At 39.3% G+C, this 15759-nt stretch overlaps 1 protein-coding gene across 2 annotated transcripts in view; it reads right to left on the bottom strand.

The window, feature by feature from the left end:
* The window catches only part of ELOVL7 (ELOVL fatty acid elongase 7), a 73659-nt gene that overhangs the window by 31475 nt on the left and 26425 nt on the right, over positions 1-15759 (bottom strand). The window contains exon 1 of one of the 2 annotated variants that reach the window (XM_019414307.2): positions 14575-14708. The exons of the other annotated variant lie outside the window; for it this stretch is intronic. The gene's annotated coding sequence lies outside the window, so the exon portion shown is untranslated. Of the gene's footprint in view, positions 1-14574; positions 14709-15759 lie in introns of those variants that run through there. 2 annotated transcript variants of the gene reach the window in all.

Raw genomic sequence — 15759 nt, 5'->3', positions numbered from 1 at the left:
TTATATATGGCATATGATGAGGTTACATTTCTGTTTTCTGTGCAATTCCTTCCTCCTCTTTTTTTTTTTTCCTCACTGATTCTACACAGGATATTCTCCTCTCCTCTCACTGAAGCACAAAAACTCAAGAAGCTAGACTGAGGCAGGTCAGAAATATTCACAGGCAGTAAACAGAGCTGGTTTCTCTAATCCCAAACACTACATAAGACTGAGATGAAGGGAGATGAGGAAGGTACTCAGAGAACCAACTCACAGTAGATGGGAAGGAGCAGCAGAAGCAGATGTTTTCTCCAAACAGGTAGTAGATGGAGGGGACTGGTGGGGTAAGAAAGGGATCCATTAGCCCAAATTCCTGGAGTGTGGACTTGCTCACTGATCCTTTCCTTGTAGGTAACTTGACATCCAACAAGTGGGCCCACCAGCAGATAAGGAATGTGCAAAATTGTGTAAGGATGAGGCATGAAAAGAAAACCTGATCTTTTCGCTTGCTGGAAGTGACAAGAAGCAGCTGAGAATCTTCTAAGCTGGACAGTGATAGACTGGATGCCAATATTACATTGTAGGGACTGGTCTAGAAAACTGTTAACAACTGAATTTGGGGCAGCCTAGGTTGTCCTGCAAAAGATATAGTGCTACTCCTAGACTAGACTCAGGCATCTCTCCCCACTACCCCTAACCATACTATGATTTAGCATGACACTTGATTGTTGGACAACAACATAGAGATGAGAAGAAACTTACTCTAGGTGGTGAAGGTACAGAGGTATCTTCTAGCTGACAGCATAACTGAGACCTTAATAACCAATTTAAAATGCTCAGTTGGGGCGCCTGAGTGGCTCATTCAGTTGAGCATCCAACTCTTGATTTCGGCTCAGGTCATGATTCCAGGGTTGTGGGACCCAGCCCTATATGGGGCTCTATGCTGAGCATAGAGCCTGCTTAAGATTCTCTCTCCCTCTTCCCCCTCCCCCATTCACTCTCTAAAATAAAAATAAAACAGGGGTACCTGGGTGGCTCAGTTAAGCATCCAACATCAGCTCAGGTCATGATCTTTCAGTTCATGGGTTCGAGCTCCACATCGGGCTCTGGGCTGACAGCTCAGAGCCTGGAGCTCCTTCAGCTTCTGTGTCTCCCTCTCTCTGCCCCTCCCCCACTTGCACGTTCTCTCTCTCTCTCTCTCTCTCAAAAATAAACATTAAAAAATTTTTTTAAATAAAAATAAAATGCTCAATGGCATTGTATTTCAGGGCTAGTGATGCCACAAAAATTAAGGTTCTCATGTAGGTGAAGCAGAGACTTAAAGCTCATAAATGGTACACAAGTGACCACGCCACCAGTAAGGGTGGAAGAGACAAGGGATATAGGAGAGGCCCACCCCCAAAGGCCTCAAAATTATATGGTAGGAAACAGGAACTTGTTGATGGAGGACTGGTGCTGGAATACCACTGCCTACCACCGACCCATGAATTCCACTCCTTGTTTTTGACAGTATCACATGGTGACTGGGGTATTTGGTAAAGAAGGGACTTGAAACTACCCAGACTAGCTTCTTAAGGCCTCCATTAAAGATGTCAAGTTCAGGGCGCCTGGGTGGCTCAGTTGATGGGGCGTCCGACTTCAGCTCAGGTCATGATCTCGCGGTTCATGGGTTCGAGCCCCGCATTGGGCTCTGTGCTGACAGCTCAGAGCCTGGAGCCTGCTTCAGATTCTGTGTCACCCTCTCTCTCTGCCCCTTCTTGGCTCATGCTCTGTCTCTCTCTCTCTCTCTCAAAAATAAATGTTAAAAAAAAAAAAATGTCAAGTTCAAATGTGAGAAATGTGGCTGCTGCCAACAGAAGACCCTTCCCTCCAGCAGCTTACCTGGAGACTATCTGAAGCCACAAGCTGCTTATGTCAGTGCAGCATGAATATAACACCAGAACCAAGAGGGGATGCTTGAGGTATCTGATCACCTCATACATTTGGCTCAATCATAAGGCAGAACTCATCTGACAGAACTTCTTGGTGGAATTCACCCAGATGAGAATGGGACCATAGAGCTGCCTGTGATAGGAAGTACCTATCAGGAGTCCAGAAATCTAAAACCATGGTCCACCATTTCCAGGTAAACTCTCCCATGTAGAGATTTAGCCAAACCCTGTAAAATATGTAGGGGACACCTTCTCTGAGGGAAAGGAGTGGCAGAGTCAGCATATGGCTTTCCTAAGGTGTGTCTAAGATCCATAAACAAGGCCTTATGGTTTTCCATTTCTCTTGGATGTTTGGGAGGTTCTGGCCTTCCCAATGATCTTTGCTTTCGAAATTAGACCATCAGGGACAAACCTGCAAGAAGAGATCTGGCTAGCCACACATGCTGCTTGAAGACACAAAAGGAGATATAGTAAGGTACCAGCATACAGATGGGATCTATGATGGAAATGAGGACAGTAGGGTAAACAACAAAATAGCTGACCTTCCTGTGGAAAGCCACATCTGGCCTCATACTGAGGAGGTTTGAAACTTCACCTCTGTACAAAGCAGGGAGGAGAGAGGGACAGGGCAAATCAAGTTATTCCATAGAAATCATAATTGCTCATTGGAGAACTGGTGAGGGAAACATGGCTTCAAAGGCAGCCAGTGTTACAAGGGAGGAGAGCAGAGCCAGCCTGGAAAGCAAAAGGAAAAGGCACTCAAGCCCCACTCATTAGAAGGGGACAGGGGAAGTTCTGCAGTGAATCAGAACCAGGTGGCATCAGGATCTCAGCACATGCGGCGCTTAACGGTCTTTGGGTGAAAGTGTCACACAGCCTCTCTCTGAGTAATGACTCTGGAAAACCAGAGTTCACATGCAGTCTCTGCTCCTGTTATCTTAGGAAGAAAAAATGCTGAGATAAGAAGCAAAAATCTCGTGAAGAATTCAAAGACTGCTAGGGAAACTTCCACCTAGATACTAATCTGTGTTTCCTGTGTATTCCCCTCCCCATCTGTTTCCTCCCTGGATCCAGTTCCCCCGCCCCACCCCTATCCTCTGTATGTAAGCAGAAAGAAAGCCTTCCTTAAAGAGGTTGTGAGTCTCAGTGCTGGACAGAAGGGTGCCTGAGTCTGCTCCATCCCAACAGTTTAGTAAGACTGAGGCTGGAGGAAGGGGATCAGAAACTTTTAAGCATATTAAAATGTGAGAAATGACTGTAAAATAATAATTTGTTTAAACCTGGGTTTCTCAACCTTGGTTGTACTAACATTTGGGGATAGACAATTCTTAGCGGTGGGAAGCTGTCCTGGGCACTGCAGGATATTTAGCACCAACCATGGCATTCCCATGCCAGGAACACCTCCTTCCCAGTTGAGACAACCAAAATGTTTCCAGGACTTGCCAAATTGCCAATCCCCAGTTAAGAACCACTACTTTACTTATTTTGTTATTTACTTTTGAGAGAGAGAGAGAGAGAGAGAGAGAGAGAGAGAGAGAACTCCCACAGCGGGGGAGGGGGAGAGAGAGAGGGAGACACAGAATCCAATGCAGGCTCCAGTCTCTGAGCTGTCAGCACAGAGCCCTATGTGGGGCTCAAACTCATGAACTGTAAGATCATGATCTGAGCGGAAGTCAGATGCTTAACTGACTGAGCCACCCAGGCACCCTGAGAATCACTGATGTGAATTAAACTACCAACAAAACAATGATTCATCCAAATAATAGTTTGCTTCAGAATTACCACTTTAGCAACAATACATTTATTTCAGTGATGCTGCCATTCAAAACAATTTTTGAACTTTTCTTTACAAACTGATGTCCGAGTTTTTCAGAATTTCATGTAAATGACTTTAAGGAGAAAAATCTTTGCCTACTACTTCAGAAAAATCAAGTTCATAACCAATCAGAACTTAAGAATGGTTCTGAAGGTAAATAGATGAAGCTGAACTCCACCTTAATAAGTGGGGTGGGAAAGGGGGCAATGGAGTAGCTTTAATCATAATTTACTACTAACATTTTCAACTTAAAGGTTTGTAACATGAAGACAATTTCAAAATAAAAATTAGTGGAATAAATGTATAGTAGCCTGAGGTGGCTGTTTTACAGGAAACACTCATTTCTATGTGTACATTCCAGCTATTAGTTCAAATCCTTGTTCTCTATCATCTACTATGAACTTCAATTAAAAGTAAATTTAGAATGTGAAATAGACTCAGTGAAAAATGATTTCAAATGACAGATTTTCAATATTGTTAATTAACACACACACTATAGAAGTAAAAATACGTTTGACACACCTACCATACAGGATTTTGCATTTCATTTTAATGTTACACGCATGCACGTACACACGCACGCACACACACACACACACACACACACTTATGTTTTTCTTTGGGATTTCCTTTATCACTCCCCCCATTTTTTGCAATGTCTATTGAATAACTATGTTGTATAATCCGTCTTGGGAGTGAAACAGAACAGCAGAAAGCAAAAGGACAGAAAGTTTCATCCTAGCTTTTGAGTTACTGAGGCGGAGGCACTTAGCCAATACAGAAGAACCAAAGGACATAAACAGAGATTGAAGAGGAAACATCTGGGGTTTCCAAGCCTCCTAGCACAGAAGAGCATGCTTCAGGCTTGATTGAGGAAGAGTTGGAGAGAAAGCATTTCGTGCAGATCTCAACGAGAAGGGCAAGGAACCCTGGCAAGGTGCCAGGTAGGATTTCGGGAACCGAGAGCAGGAGTGGTCAGGCTCAGGTGCCCACGTAGAGGGAACAGGTGGTTGATGGGGCCTTGGAAGGCATAGAGAGCTTCTCTTACTCTGGAGTGGAGCAGGAGCAGCATAAACATTTCTGAGCACCCTCGACAGACCCAGAAGAACAGCACAAGAGCTGTAGAAAATGAAGTTGTCATGCGCTAGCAACAACACAGACCTGCAGGGACAAGTGGCCAGAGACTCGATGGGACCCCAGTATCTTGTGGGATGTCAATGTAGACAAAGGACACTGAGGACTAAAGGGCTCCTCCTTCCAAGTAACTTGGTATCACATAAGCTCGTTCTAACTTGCTGAGGGGTACAGAGAGCGGTGGTCATATTTAGGGTTGCTTGAAATAGGTTCCTGACACCCAAAAGAATAAAGAAAGCTGTATTAAAAAATAAAAATTAAGATACAAATAAAATTTTCTTCTTACATAGCTGTCTTTGTCAGTTGAGGTTTGGAAACACTTACTTTAGGTATAGAATGAAGTCATTACAAGTTTTTCCCTTTCTATATCCCTTATATAGGTGGTTGCCAGACCTGGTTGATAATGAGAATTACATGGAGAGAGATCTGGATTCAGTTAGTATATATGGGGAGATTATGGTGATGGGCCAGGCTTGGGAACCTTTCTTAATGCTGCATAAATCAATGTCAGACACGACAACGTCCACAACATAAGGCAAGAGCATAAAATTTGTGACAGAGGATTCAGTTCATGAACGTGACCAGGATATGATAAGATATCTGGGTCAAGAAGGGCAGCAACAGGAGACGCAATCAATACTGGAATGTTTTCTCTAGTGATGCAAAACATCCATAAGAGATGTGAAATGTGGGAGATCTCTTAATCAGCACATACACCCAAGATATAAAGAAAGTAGCCTCATATTCTGAAAGCAAAATAAGCTTGAAGCTCCCAAACATGTGCCAAAGAGAAAATCATTGCCACATCTTAGGTTTTAGTAAATTACAGAAAATTAGAATATAAGCCTTGTCTTTTAGGCAAACAAAAGTGACCAAAAATATCAAATACAGGAACTAACCACCTAGCTTTCTGTTTTGCAAGTAGAAATGTTATAGGATCACGAAAAAAGTTTCTGTCTGCAAGAGAATGCTCAAACTGGCTTAAACAGTAAGAGGGTAAGTTACAGAAAAAGAGGTCTAAAGATAGGGAAATGTCTTCTGGGTTGATTAATTTCTGTTTTGTCATTTTTGTGGAAAAAGATGGTGGCAGTCATTCCAATTATGTTCTCCTACACCTTCATGGAGACCAAAGGGTCTCTTCCAATGTGTCTCTTTTTCAGGAGCTCCAAAACCCTTCCCAGTGCTCCCCAGAAGTTCTTTAAATGTCCCTTCCCAGGACTGCACCACCTGCCAACATCTAAGCCATGCATTGAGAAAGGATTGGGACTGCAGGGGTTTCTTTAGGGTACCTGGTACCGCAACCCCACAGGGACATGGGGAAGCACATGGCTTCGGAGAGGAAGGAGGAGCCTGAAATGAGAGAAGAGTGGTTTCTCCACAAAGAAGAAAGGGGGTTAGCTTTGAGAAACGATGTCTGCTGAAACTGTGGCTGAAAGCGATTCCTCTGTAGTGACATTTCCAATATGAACTGAAGCTCTTGACAGTGAGACCATCCACCTAAGTGCTGCGTGTCCTGGTGATATGTGCTCAGGATAAACTAATCTTGACTTTTGTGTGTGTTTAATTAAGGCATGGTTAGTAAGTTAAGCATTAAGCATGTTTTGCAGCATCTGAGACTTTCTAGACTTTCAATATATTTATTTAGAATTATCTTGTGCCACAGTCTCTTTGATGATATAGGTGGTACATTATAAATTCATAAACACAAGACAACATAGGGTTGAACTCACACTTGGAAATGCTACACCACTTCCACAAACTGACATTTTTCTGGCTGGTATACACAAATTTAAATAAAATGAGCACTTCTCCCCTCCAGTACCCATGACATGGGGGTGCATATTAACATTCTCTCTACAGGATAGACTCAGGACTGGCCTTCAATCAGATTTAAGAATTGTCATTTCCACATCAAGCAGGACCTCAAAACAAGTATCTGTGCCATCTACTCCATTCCTTACTATTCCACTCTTTCACTGACTTTCACTTCTTCACTTTTCCTTAATATCAGAGGGCTCTGGAAAATATAACACTATATATGCATGACCCACCAGACTAATTAAGATTACATTTCTGTTTGGCTTGAGCTCTGCAACATTATCAGTACTCATAAGTTTGAGCAGAGAAGCAGACAAACTTGTTGAGATGTTCATTCAACAATTTCAACATGTTAATACAACAACTTGTTAGAAATGAAGGACTCCTAGAAACGAGCAAGAGGCTCTACGAGGAAACAAGTCATGTAAACACAGCGCAATGCTAAACATGCTATTTATTATGCTTACTGCTACTCTTAGCAGAGCAATCAGTATCCTTGCCAAGACTTTGGTCCCACTTCAGCATTTAACACTGGAAACATGAAGCAAGTTTAGAGAAGACTCAGAGAACATTTAGGGTAAATAAGGGCCTGCTTAAATCATTAGCAGGTATAAAACACAGTCCAATGCAGTAGGGAGCAGGACGAGGAAGACAGGAACCCTGCCCTTGGACTTCCTCAACTCATGGAAAGATTCCAGGAAATGTGGTAAGTCTGAGAAAAGCATCTGAAAAATTGTACAGATGAAAGTGACCACCAGGACGAATAGGACTTGCTTCTCTGTCAGAAGAAGTGAGGTATACCTCCAGGACAGTTCAATTCCTACTTGTAACCTAAATCCTAGAACAATGCCCTGAGTAAAATAGGTGCTCAATAAATATCTGCTGGATGAATTTTAAAATGCTGTAAGCTCAGGGTGCCTGGGTGGCTCAGTTGGTTAAGCATCCAACTTCAGCTCAGGTCATAATCTCACAGTTCATGGGTTCGAGCCCCACATTGGGCTCTGTGCTGACAGCTGAGGGCCTGAAGCCTGCTTCAGATTCTGTGTCTCCCTCTCTCTCTGCCCCTCCCCTGCTCACATTCTGTCTGTCTGCCTGTCTGTCTCTCTCTCTCAAATAAACATTAAAAAAATTTTTTTAAATGCTCTAAATATATAAATAAATAAATGGCAAAGCAAGGGGGCCAAACCAAAGATCCCCTCACTTAGGCCTTCTCCACTTTTCTTCCAATGAATGTAATACTCCTCCCATTCATTTTCTCTTCAAACACAAGGTATTTTTTGAGCATTTATTGCTCTGCAAGGAAGTGCTGAGCAGGATACAATATTATTTTTAAAATATGGTCCCTCAATTCAAACGACTTTCAATTTGACAGGAAAAATAAATGCCTACACAGATATCCAAAATGCAAAGCAGAACACAGGGTCACACAAATAGTTCACAGAGAGTACTACAGCTTTTAGGAATGAAGGTTCACTTCTGGCACATGTGACCAGGAAGAAAGGTATAATGGAGGGGAGGATACACGAGCTGGGCTTTAAGAATAAGATTTCAATAAGCAAAAACGTGTGCATCTGGGAGAGAAGACAGACATGCATTGCAAGCAGAGAGCCCTCCAAGGGAAAATTCATTCATTTATTTACTTAATCAGTATTATCGCTTTTATTACTTTTGCTGGAGATGATTGATTTTTATTTATTAAAGTATAATTGACATACAATATTATATTTATTGCAGGTGTACAACACAGTGACTTGACATTTGTATAATAGTTGTGTAATAGTTTCCACGATAAATCTAGTTACTACCAGTCACCTTACAAAGTTAATACAATGCTATTGACTCTATTCCCCATACTCTACATTACATCCCTGTGACTTATTTTATAAACAAAGTTTGTACCTCTTAATAGCCTTCACCCATTTCACACGCCCAATCCCCCTCCCCTCTGGCAGTGACCAATCTTTTTTCTGTACCTTTAAGTCTGCGTTTTGTTTTGTATTTTAGATTCCACATATAAGTGATATCATGCAGTATTTGTTTTTCTGTGCCTGACTTACTTCACTTAGAATAATACTCTCAAGCTACACTCACATACACACACACACACACTCACACACACACACACACCCCACGTCTTCTTTTTCCGTATCTCAGCTGTTTTTACTGAATATGATTTTTATTTATTGTGGTATCACTGACATATGATATTATATTAGTCTTTGATGTCCAACAGAGTGACAAATAATGCAGCAATCAACATCTATCTTTTTGAATTAGTGTTTTTGTTTTCTTCAGATCAATACCCAGTAGAATTGTTGGATCATTTTGTAGTTCTATTTTTAATTTTTTGAGGAACCTCTATACTGTTTTCAACAGTGGCTGAACCAATTTACTCAAGGGTTTCCTTTTCTTCACATCCAGGCCAAAACTTGTTATTTCTTGTCTTTTTGATGATAACCGTTCTGATAGATGTAAGGTGATATCTCACTGTGGTTTTATATTGCATTTTCTTGATGATTAGTAATGTTGAGTATCTTTTCTTGTATCTGTTGGTCACCTGTGTGTCTTCTTTGGAAAAATGTCTATTCAGATCCTCTGCCCATTTTTTAATTGGACTGTTCCTTTTTTTTTTTTCACTGAGTTGTATGAGTTCTTTACACATTTTGTATATTAATCTCTAATCAGATATATCATTTGCAAATATCTTCTCCCATTCTGTGGGTTGCCTTTTCATTTTGTTGATAGTTTCCTTTACTCTGCAGAAGCTCTTTGGTTTGATGTAGTCCTATTTGTTTACTTTTGCTTTTGCTTCCCTTGTCTTTGGAGTCAGATCCAAAGCAAACATTGTTAAGACTAATGTCAAGGAGCTTTTGCCTATATGTTTTCTTCTAGGAGGATTTTGGTTTTAAGTCTTACATTCAAGTCTTTAAACCATTTTGAATTGATTTTTCTATATGGTGTAAGACAGTGGTCCAGTTTCATTCTTTTGCATGCAGCTATCCAGTTTTCCCAACACCATTAATTGAAGACACAGTCCTTTCCCACATCATATATCCTTGGCTCCTTTGACCATGTATATGTGGATTTATTTCTGGGCTCTCTATTCTGCCTTGTTGATCCTTGTGTCTGTTTTTATGCCAATACCATACGGTTTTGAATACTATAGCTTTGTAGAATAGTTTGTAATCAGGCAGTGTGGTACCTCTGGCTTTGTTCTTTCTGCATTGTTTTGGCTATTCAGGGTCTTTTGTGGTTCCATACAAATATAATTATTTGCTCTAGTTTTGTGAAAAATGTCATTGGAATTTTGATAATGATTGCACTGAATCCCTAGATTGCTTTGGATCATAAGACAGTTTGGCAATGTAAATTCTTCCAATCCATGAACATATGCTATCTTTCCATTTAATTGTATCTGTTTCAATTTCTTTCATCAATGTCTTACACTTTTTAGTTTACAGGTCTTTCACCTCCTTGGTCAAATTTATTGACATTTTTTTTTTGATGCGATTATAATTGTATCATTTTCTTGATTTCTCTTTCTGATACTTTATTATCAGTGTATAGAAATGCAACAGATTTTTGCATGTTAATTTTGTATCCTGCAATTTTACTGAATTTTATTTATTAGTTATAACAGATTTTTGCTTGAGTCTTTGGGGTTTTCTATACATAAGTATCATGTCATCTGCAAAGAGTGGCAATTTTACTTCTTCCTTTCCAATTTGGATACTTTTTATTTATTTTTCTTGACTAGTTGATGTGGCTAGGACTTTCAATACTATGTTGAATAAAGTGGGTATAGTAAGCATCCTTGTCTTGTTACTTAAAGGAAAAGCCTTCAGCTAGTCACTGTTAAGTATGATATTAGCTATAGGTTTTTAATATATAGCTTTTAGATGTTAAGTTATGTTCTCTCTATACTCACTTCATTAAGAGTTTTTATCATAATTGGATGTCGAATTTTGTCAAATGCTTTTTATCTATCTATGGAAATGATCATATAATTTTTACTTTTCATTTTGTTAATATGATGTATTGCATTGACTGACTTGTGGATGTTGAACCATCTTTTCATCCTTGTAATAAATTCCACTTGATCATAGTGTATGATTATTTTAATGTATTGTTGAATTTAGTTTGCTAATATTTTACTGACAATTTTTGCATCTAGGTTTATAAGGGATATTAACCTATAATATCCATGTCTCGCTTGGGTATCAGGGTAATGCTGGCCTTGTGAAATAAGGTTGGAAGCTTTCCCTCCTTTTCAATTTTCTGGAAGAGTTAGAGAAGGATAGGTATTAAGTCTTCTTTGAATGTTTGGTAGAATTCACCAGTGAAGGTGTCTGGTCCTGGACTTTTGTCTATTTCAAGGTTTCTGGTTATTGATTCAATATCCTTACTAGCAATTAGTCTATTAAGATTTTCTATTTCTCCTTGATTCAGTCTTGGAAGCTTGTAAATGTCTAGGAATTTATCTCTTCTAGGCTGTCCGATTTGCTGGTATATATCATTCATAATAGTCTCTCATGGTCCTTTGTATTTCTATGGTATGAGTTGTGACTTCTTTTTCATTTCTGACTAATTTGCACAATCTCTTCTTGGTGAATCTAGTTAAAAGTTTGTCAATTTTGTTTATCTTTTCAAAGAACCAACTCTTAGTTCCATTGACCTTTTTTGCCTTTTTAGTCTCTATTTCATTTATTTCCACTCTGATCTTTATCATTTCCTTCCTTCTACTAACTCTGGAGTTCATCTGTTCTTTTTCTATTTCCTTTCAGTATAAAGTTAAGTTGTTTGAGATTTTCTTGTTTCCTGAGGTAGGCCTGTATCACTATAGACTTCTCTCATAGAAGTGCTTTGGCTGTGTCCCATAGATTTTGGTAGGTTGTATTTTTGTTTTCATTCTAGGTGTTTTTTTTTTTTTATTTCTTTGATTTCTTCTATCACTTAGTAATTGTTCAGTAACATGTTGTTTCATCTCTGTGTATTTGTAGTTTTCCTGTTTTCTTCTAATAACTGACTTCAAGTTTCATACCATTGTGGTCAGAAAAGATGCTTGATATGATTTCAATCTTCTAGAATTTACTGAGACTTATTTTGTGGCCTACCATATGATATATCCTGGAAATATTCCATATATACATGAGAAGAATGTAAATTCTGCTGCTTTTGGATGGAATGCTCCGCATATATCTATTAAGTCCACCTGGTCTAAGTGTCATTTAAAGCTGATATTTCCTTAATAATTTTCTGTCTAATCTATCCATTGATGAAGTAGGATGTTAAAATCCCCTACTATTATTGTATTGCTATCATTTTCTCCCTTTTGGTCTGTTAATATTTGCTGTATATATTTTGGTGCTCATATGTTGGGTGCATATATATATCAACCAATATTCACCATTGTAGGTGCCAGTGATATAGTAGAAAACAAAACAAATCCTGCCTTTGTATGAAATTATAGAAAAGCTCCTCGTGTGTTTCAAAAATGTTTGTTAGTCTTTTTTGTTAGTGCATAGAATTAAGGAAATTAACAAAATAAATACCAAAACAGGAAAGGTAGATTCCAATGGTGGTATTGATTGTGAAGGCACCAAAAGTCAGTATAAAGAATTCTTGAGTAGTTAGTTCTGTTGACAATGGAGAATCATTAGAGGTTTCTCAACCAGGGAATGTCCTAACCAAAGTGGTGCTTGGAAAGATTAACTGGGTGGTAGAGTCCAGGGCTGGGTAACTGAGGGTGTGGTTTGGAAGTAGGAAGAACAATTAGGCAACTAGTGTATCCTATTGGGAAGGATCCAGCATAAACATCATTTCCTCTGATGTAATCCCTGATTTAATCAGTCAGGATTAGGTCTCACGGAGGTGTTCTCATAATAATCTGTCTCATCTTGACAGTACTTATTGCATAGTATTGCAGATGCCTGTTATTAATTCTTATCTTTCCATTAATCATAAAGGAAGAAACTGAGCTTCATTATCTTTGTATTCCCAGTGCCTAGACTAATGTCTGGCATGTAGCAGACAAAATTTGTGGTTTGAGAAAATACTCAAGTGTTATGCATTGAATTGTATCCCCTCAAAATTCATATGCTGAAGTGCAAACACCTAGTACATCAGAATATGATCTTATGTGGAGGAAGAACCTTTACAGAAGGTAAATTAAATATATCTAGAAAATATTCACACAAAAACCTATATACAAATATCTATAGTGACTTTATTCATAATCACCCCAAACTGTAAACAACCCAAGTTCCTCAATTAATAAATGGATAAACAAACTGTGGTATATCCTTTCAATGAAATGCTACTCAGCAAAAAAAGCAAAGGGACTAGTGATATTTACAACATAGACGAATCTCAAATATGTTTATGCTAAGTGAAGTATGCCAGACTCAAAAAATTATATACTATATGATTCCATTTACAACATTCTGAATAAAGCAAAGCTATAAATACACACCATATCAGCGGTTACCAGGGTATGGAGTTTGGAAGAAGGGTTGATTACAAAGCACCGTACAAAGAAATGTTTTAGGGTGATGGAAATACCTGTATCTTAACTCTGATGGTGGTTACATGATTCTATGAGTCAAAACTCATAGAACTATCAAGCAAAACACAGTGAATTTACTGAATGTAAAAAGAGTTAATTTACTGAATATAAATTTAAAAGATTTTAAAATCCCTCCAAAAGTAAATTACATATAAGAGAGAAGAAACTTAGGCTGCATCACACTTTTCTAAAGCAAAATTCAATGGTAAGTGAATTAACACAACATTTTTAAAGAAACAAAGTATAACCCAGGAATATTATACCTAACTAAGATCTTGCTCAAGTACAAAGGCAGCAGAAATACCTCCTCAAGAATGGAAGAACTCAGGGTATATAATATCCATCAGCTTTCTTGAAAAAACTTTATGATGACAAAATCAAGTCAATATAGAGATGAATCAAAAAATACAGGAATAGAGAAGCCCTTTAAAAAAGACTTGTTGGTGAAGCCCTGACTTTGGCTTTCAGAACATAGCATTCTTCTAACTGGCCTCATCTCTTTCCATCTGTAAGCTCTTAATCGCTTTATTCTGCTGGGTTTCTTCTTCATACTCCCGCACTGGGGGTTTCTCCCCCAATATGTACCAGTAATTTTTTTTGTCTTTGCATCTACTTGCTCCTACTATTATAGTAACAACTCCCAGATCTATACTCTGAACCCCAATCTTGTACCTATGCCAGACTCGACCATTCCCAACTGCCAATAAACACTGTAACTTGGACATTCCACTGCCACACAAAACCTAACTAATCTCAAAAGGAACTTAACTTGCCCAACTCCTTCCACCAACTGGCTTCTTTACCCAACACCGATGTTAGTGGCTTGACTTTTCTTCTGATCCAAAACATTACAATCATCTTTGACTCTGCTTTTTTGCCTCTAACCTGTGAGCTGTTACAAATTCTCTGAGTTTTCTTAGATGAAAACTTTCTCCATCATTCTCACTACTAACAACTAGAACCCCACTGCACACCTATATTACTGCAACTAAGCCTGGAAAACTCCTGCCTACACTCTTATTCCTTTAAATTCCTGCTTATGGCTAATATTATTACCAGAAAAAAAATCACCCTAACATATCACTTTTACCTTCTTCTCCCCCAGGATGCCCTATTATAAATCACTTTAGGCCCAAGTTCTTGGCTCCATTATCTGACTCCACTCTCCCCTTTCAACTTTACTTCCCACCACTCTCTTCTACTCTTTGATATTAAAAACCTCTTTTTTTCCCATTTTTTTCTTTTATCTCCCACCTGTCCCTCCCCACCCCTCCCCACACCCAAAGTCACCAACTGTTTGGTTTTCTTCCCATCACACTTTTTCTACTTACATAAACTGGGGACTTGCAAACTTCAAGCGGTGCTTGTTCACAGACCCAGTTGTAGCACATGAGGATTTATAAGAAGGGGAAGCAGCAGCTCAACTGGACAGGCAGATTGCAGCTGAATAATAAAGATCCCTAAGAGCGAGTGTGTCACATTTGTCTTAGAGCATTAGCTCTCAAATAAAAACACTGACTCAATCACAGTATCACAAGAAAGCACCAACAAGTATAACAAAATACCATTTCTCTTGTAATCACTATGGATGAGATTTGTATGAACACTTCCTGCCATGGGAACTTTGCCACTGTGTGCCTCAGATGAAAGCAGTTCCTCTGCTTTCATAAATTAGCCAAGAGGTTCAAAAGCAAGGCAGCAACAGGCTGCACTAAGCAAAGCAGACCTTCTCTTGGACAAAGGTCGGAAAGACTTTTCTCCCTTGCCCAAATCAACCCGGCCCAACCTGGAGCAGAGATTGAGGGAGACACAGATTTTGCAATTAAAAATCTTTTTTTTTTTTTAATTTTTATTTTAGACAGAGAACGCACTTAGGGGAGAGGGGCAGAGGGGCAGAAGAGGGAGGTGAGAGGGTGAGAGTGAGTGAGTGAGTGAGTGAGTGAGTGAGAGAATCTTAAGCAGCCTGATGTGAAGCTCAATCCCATGACCATGGGATGATGACCTGAGCCGAAATCAAGAGTTGGACACTCAACCTACTGAGCCACCCAGGCATCCCCAAAAGCTATCTTGATTTAAGTTTTAAGGTGGGACTCTTGGAAAGAATACCATTTTAATAATGAGTTAAAAGATGCAAGCAAATATGTGAAACAGGTGGTTAAAGCTTAAGTAGGAATTCATAAGGCAGCACCTGGGTGGCTTAGTAGGTTAAGTGTCCAACTCTTGATTTTGCTTCAGGTCATGTTTCCATAGTTCATGGAATCAAAACCCACATTGGGTTCTGCACTGACAACACAGCATGGAACCTGCTTGGGATTCTCTTTCCCCCCACCTCCTTCTCTCTCTCTGCCCCTCTCCTGCTCACTCGTGCTCTCTCAAAATAAAGAAATAAACTTTAAAAAATAAAGTAGGAATTCATGAGTAAGAAACAGAACCACAGATGACAATCAGCTTTCTCATCAAACCTCAGAAGTCTTGGATTATTGCTCAAAAAGTGAAGAGGTATTAACAGATCTTGT

The sequence above is a fragment of the Panthera pardus genome, unplaced genomic scaffold (assembly GCF_024362965.1).
Source record: "Panthera pardus isolate Hobbes unplaced genomic scaffold, ASM2436296v1 HiC_scaffold_2, whole genome shotgun sequence".
Taxonomy (NCBI): Eukaryota; Metazoa; Chordata; class Mammalia; order Carnivora; family Felidae; genus Panthera; species Panthera pardus.
This window is presented reverse-complemented; position numbering and strand designations above follow the sequence as displayed.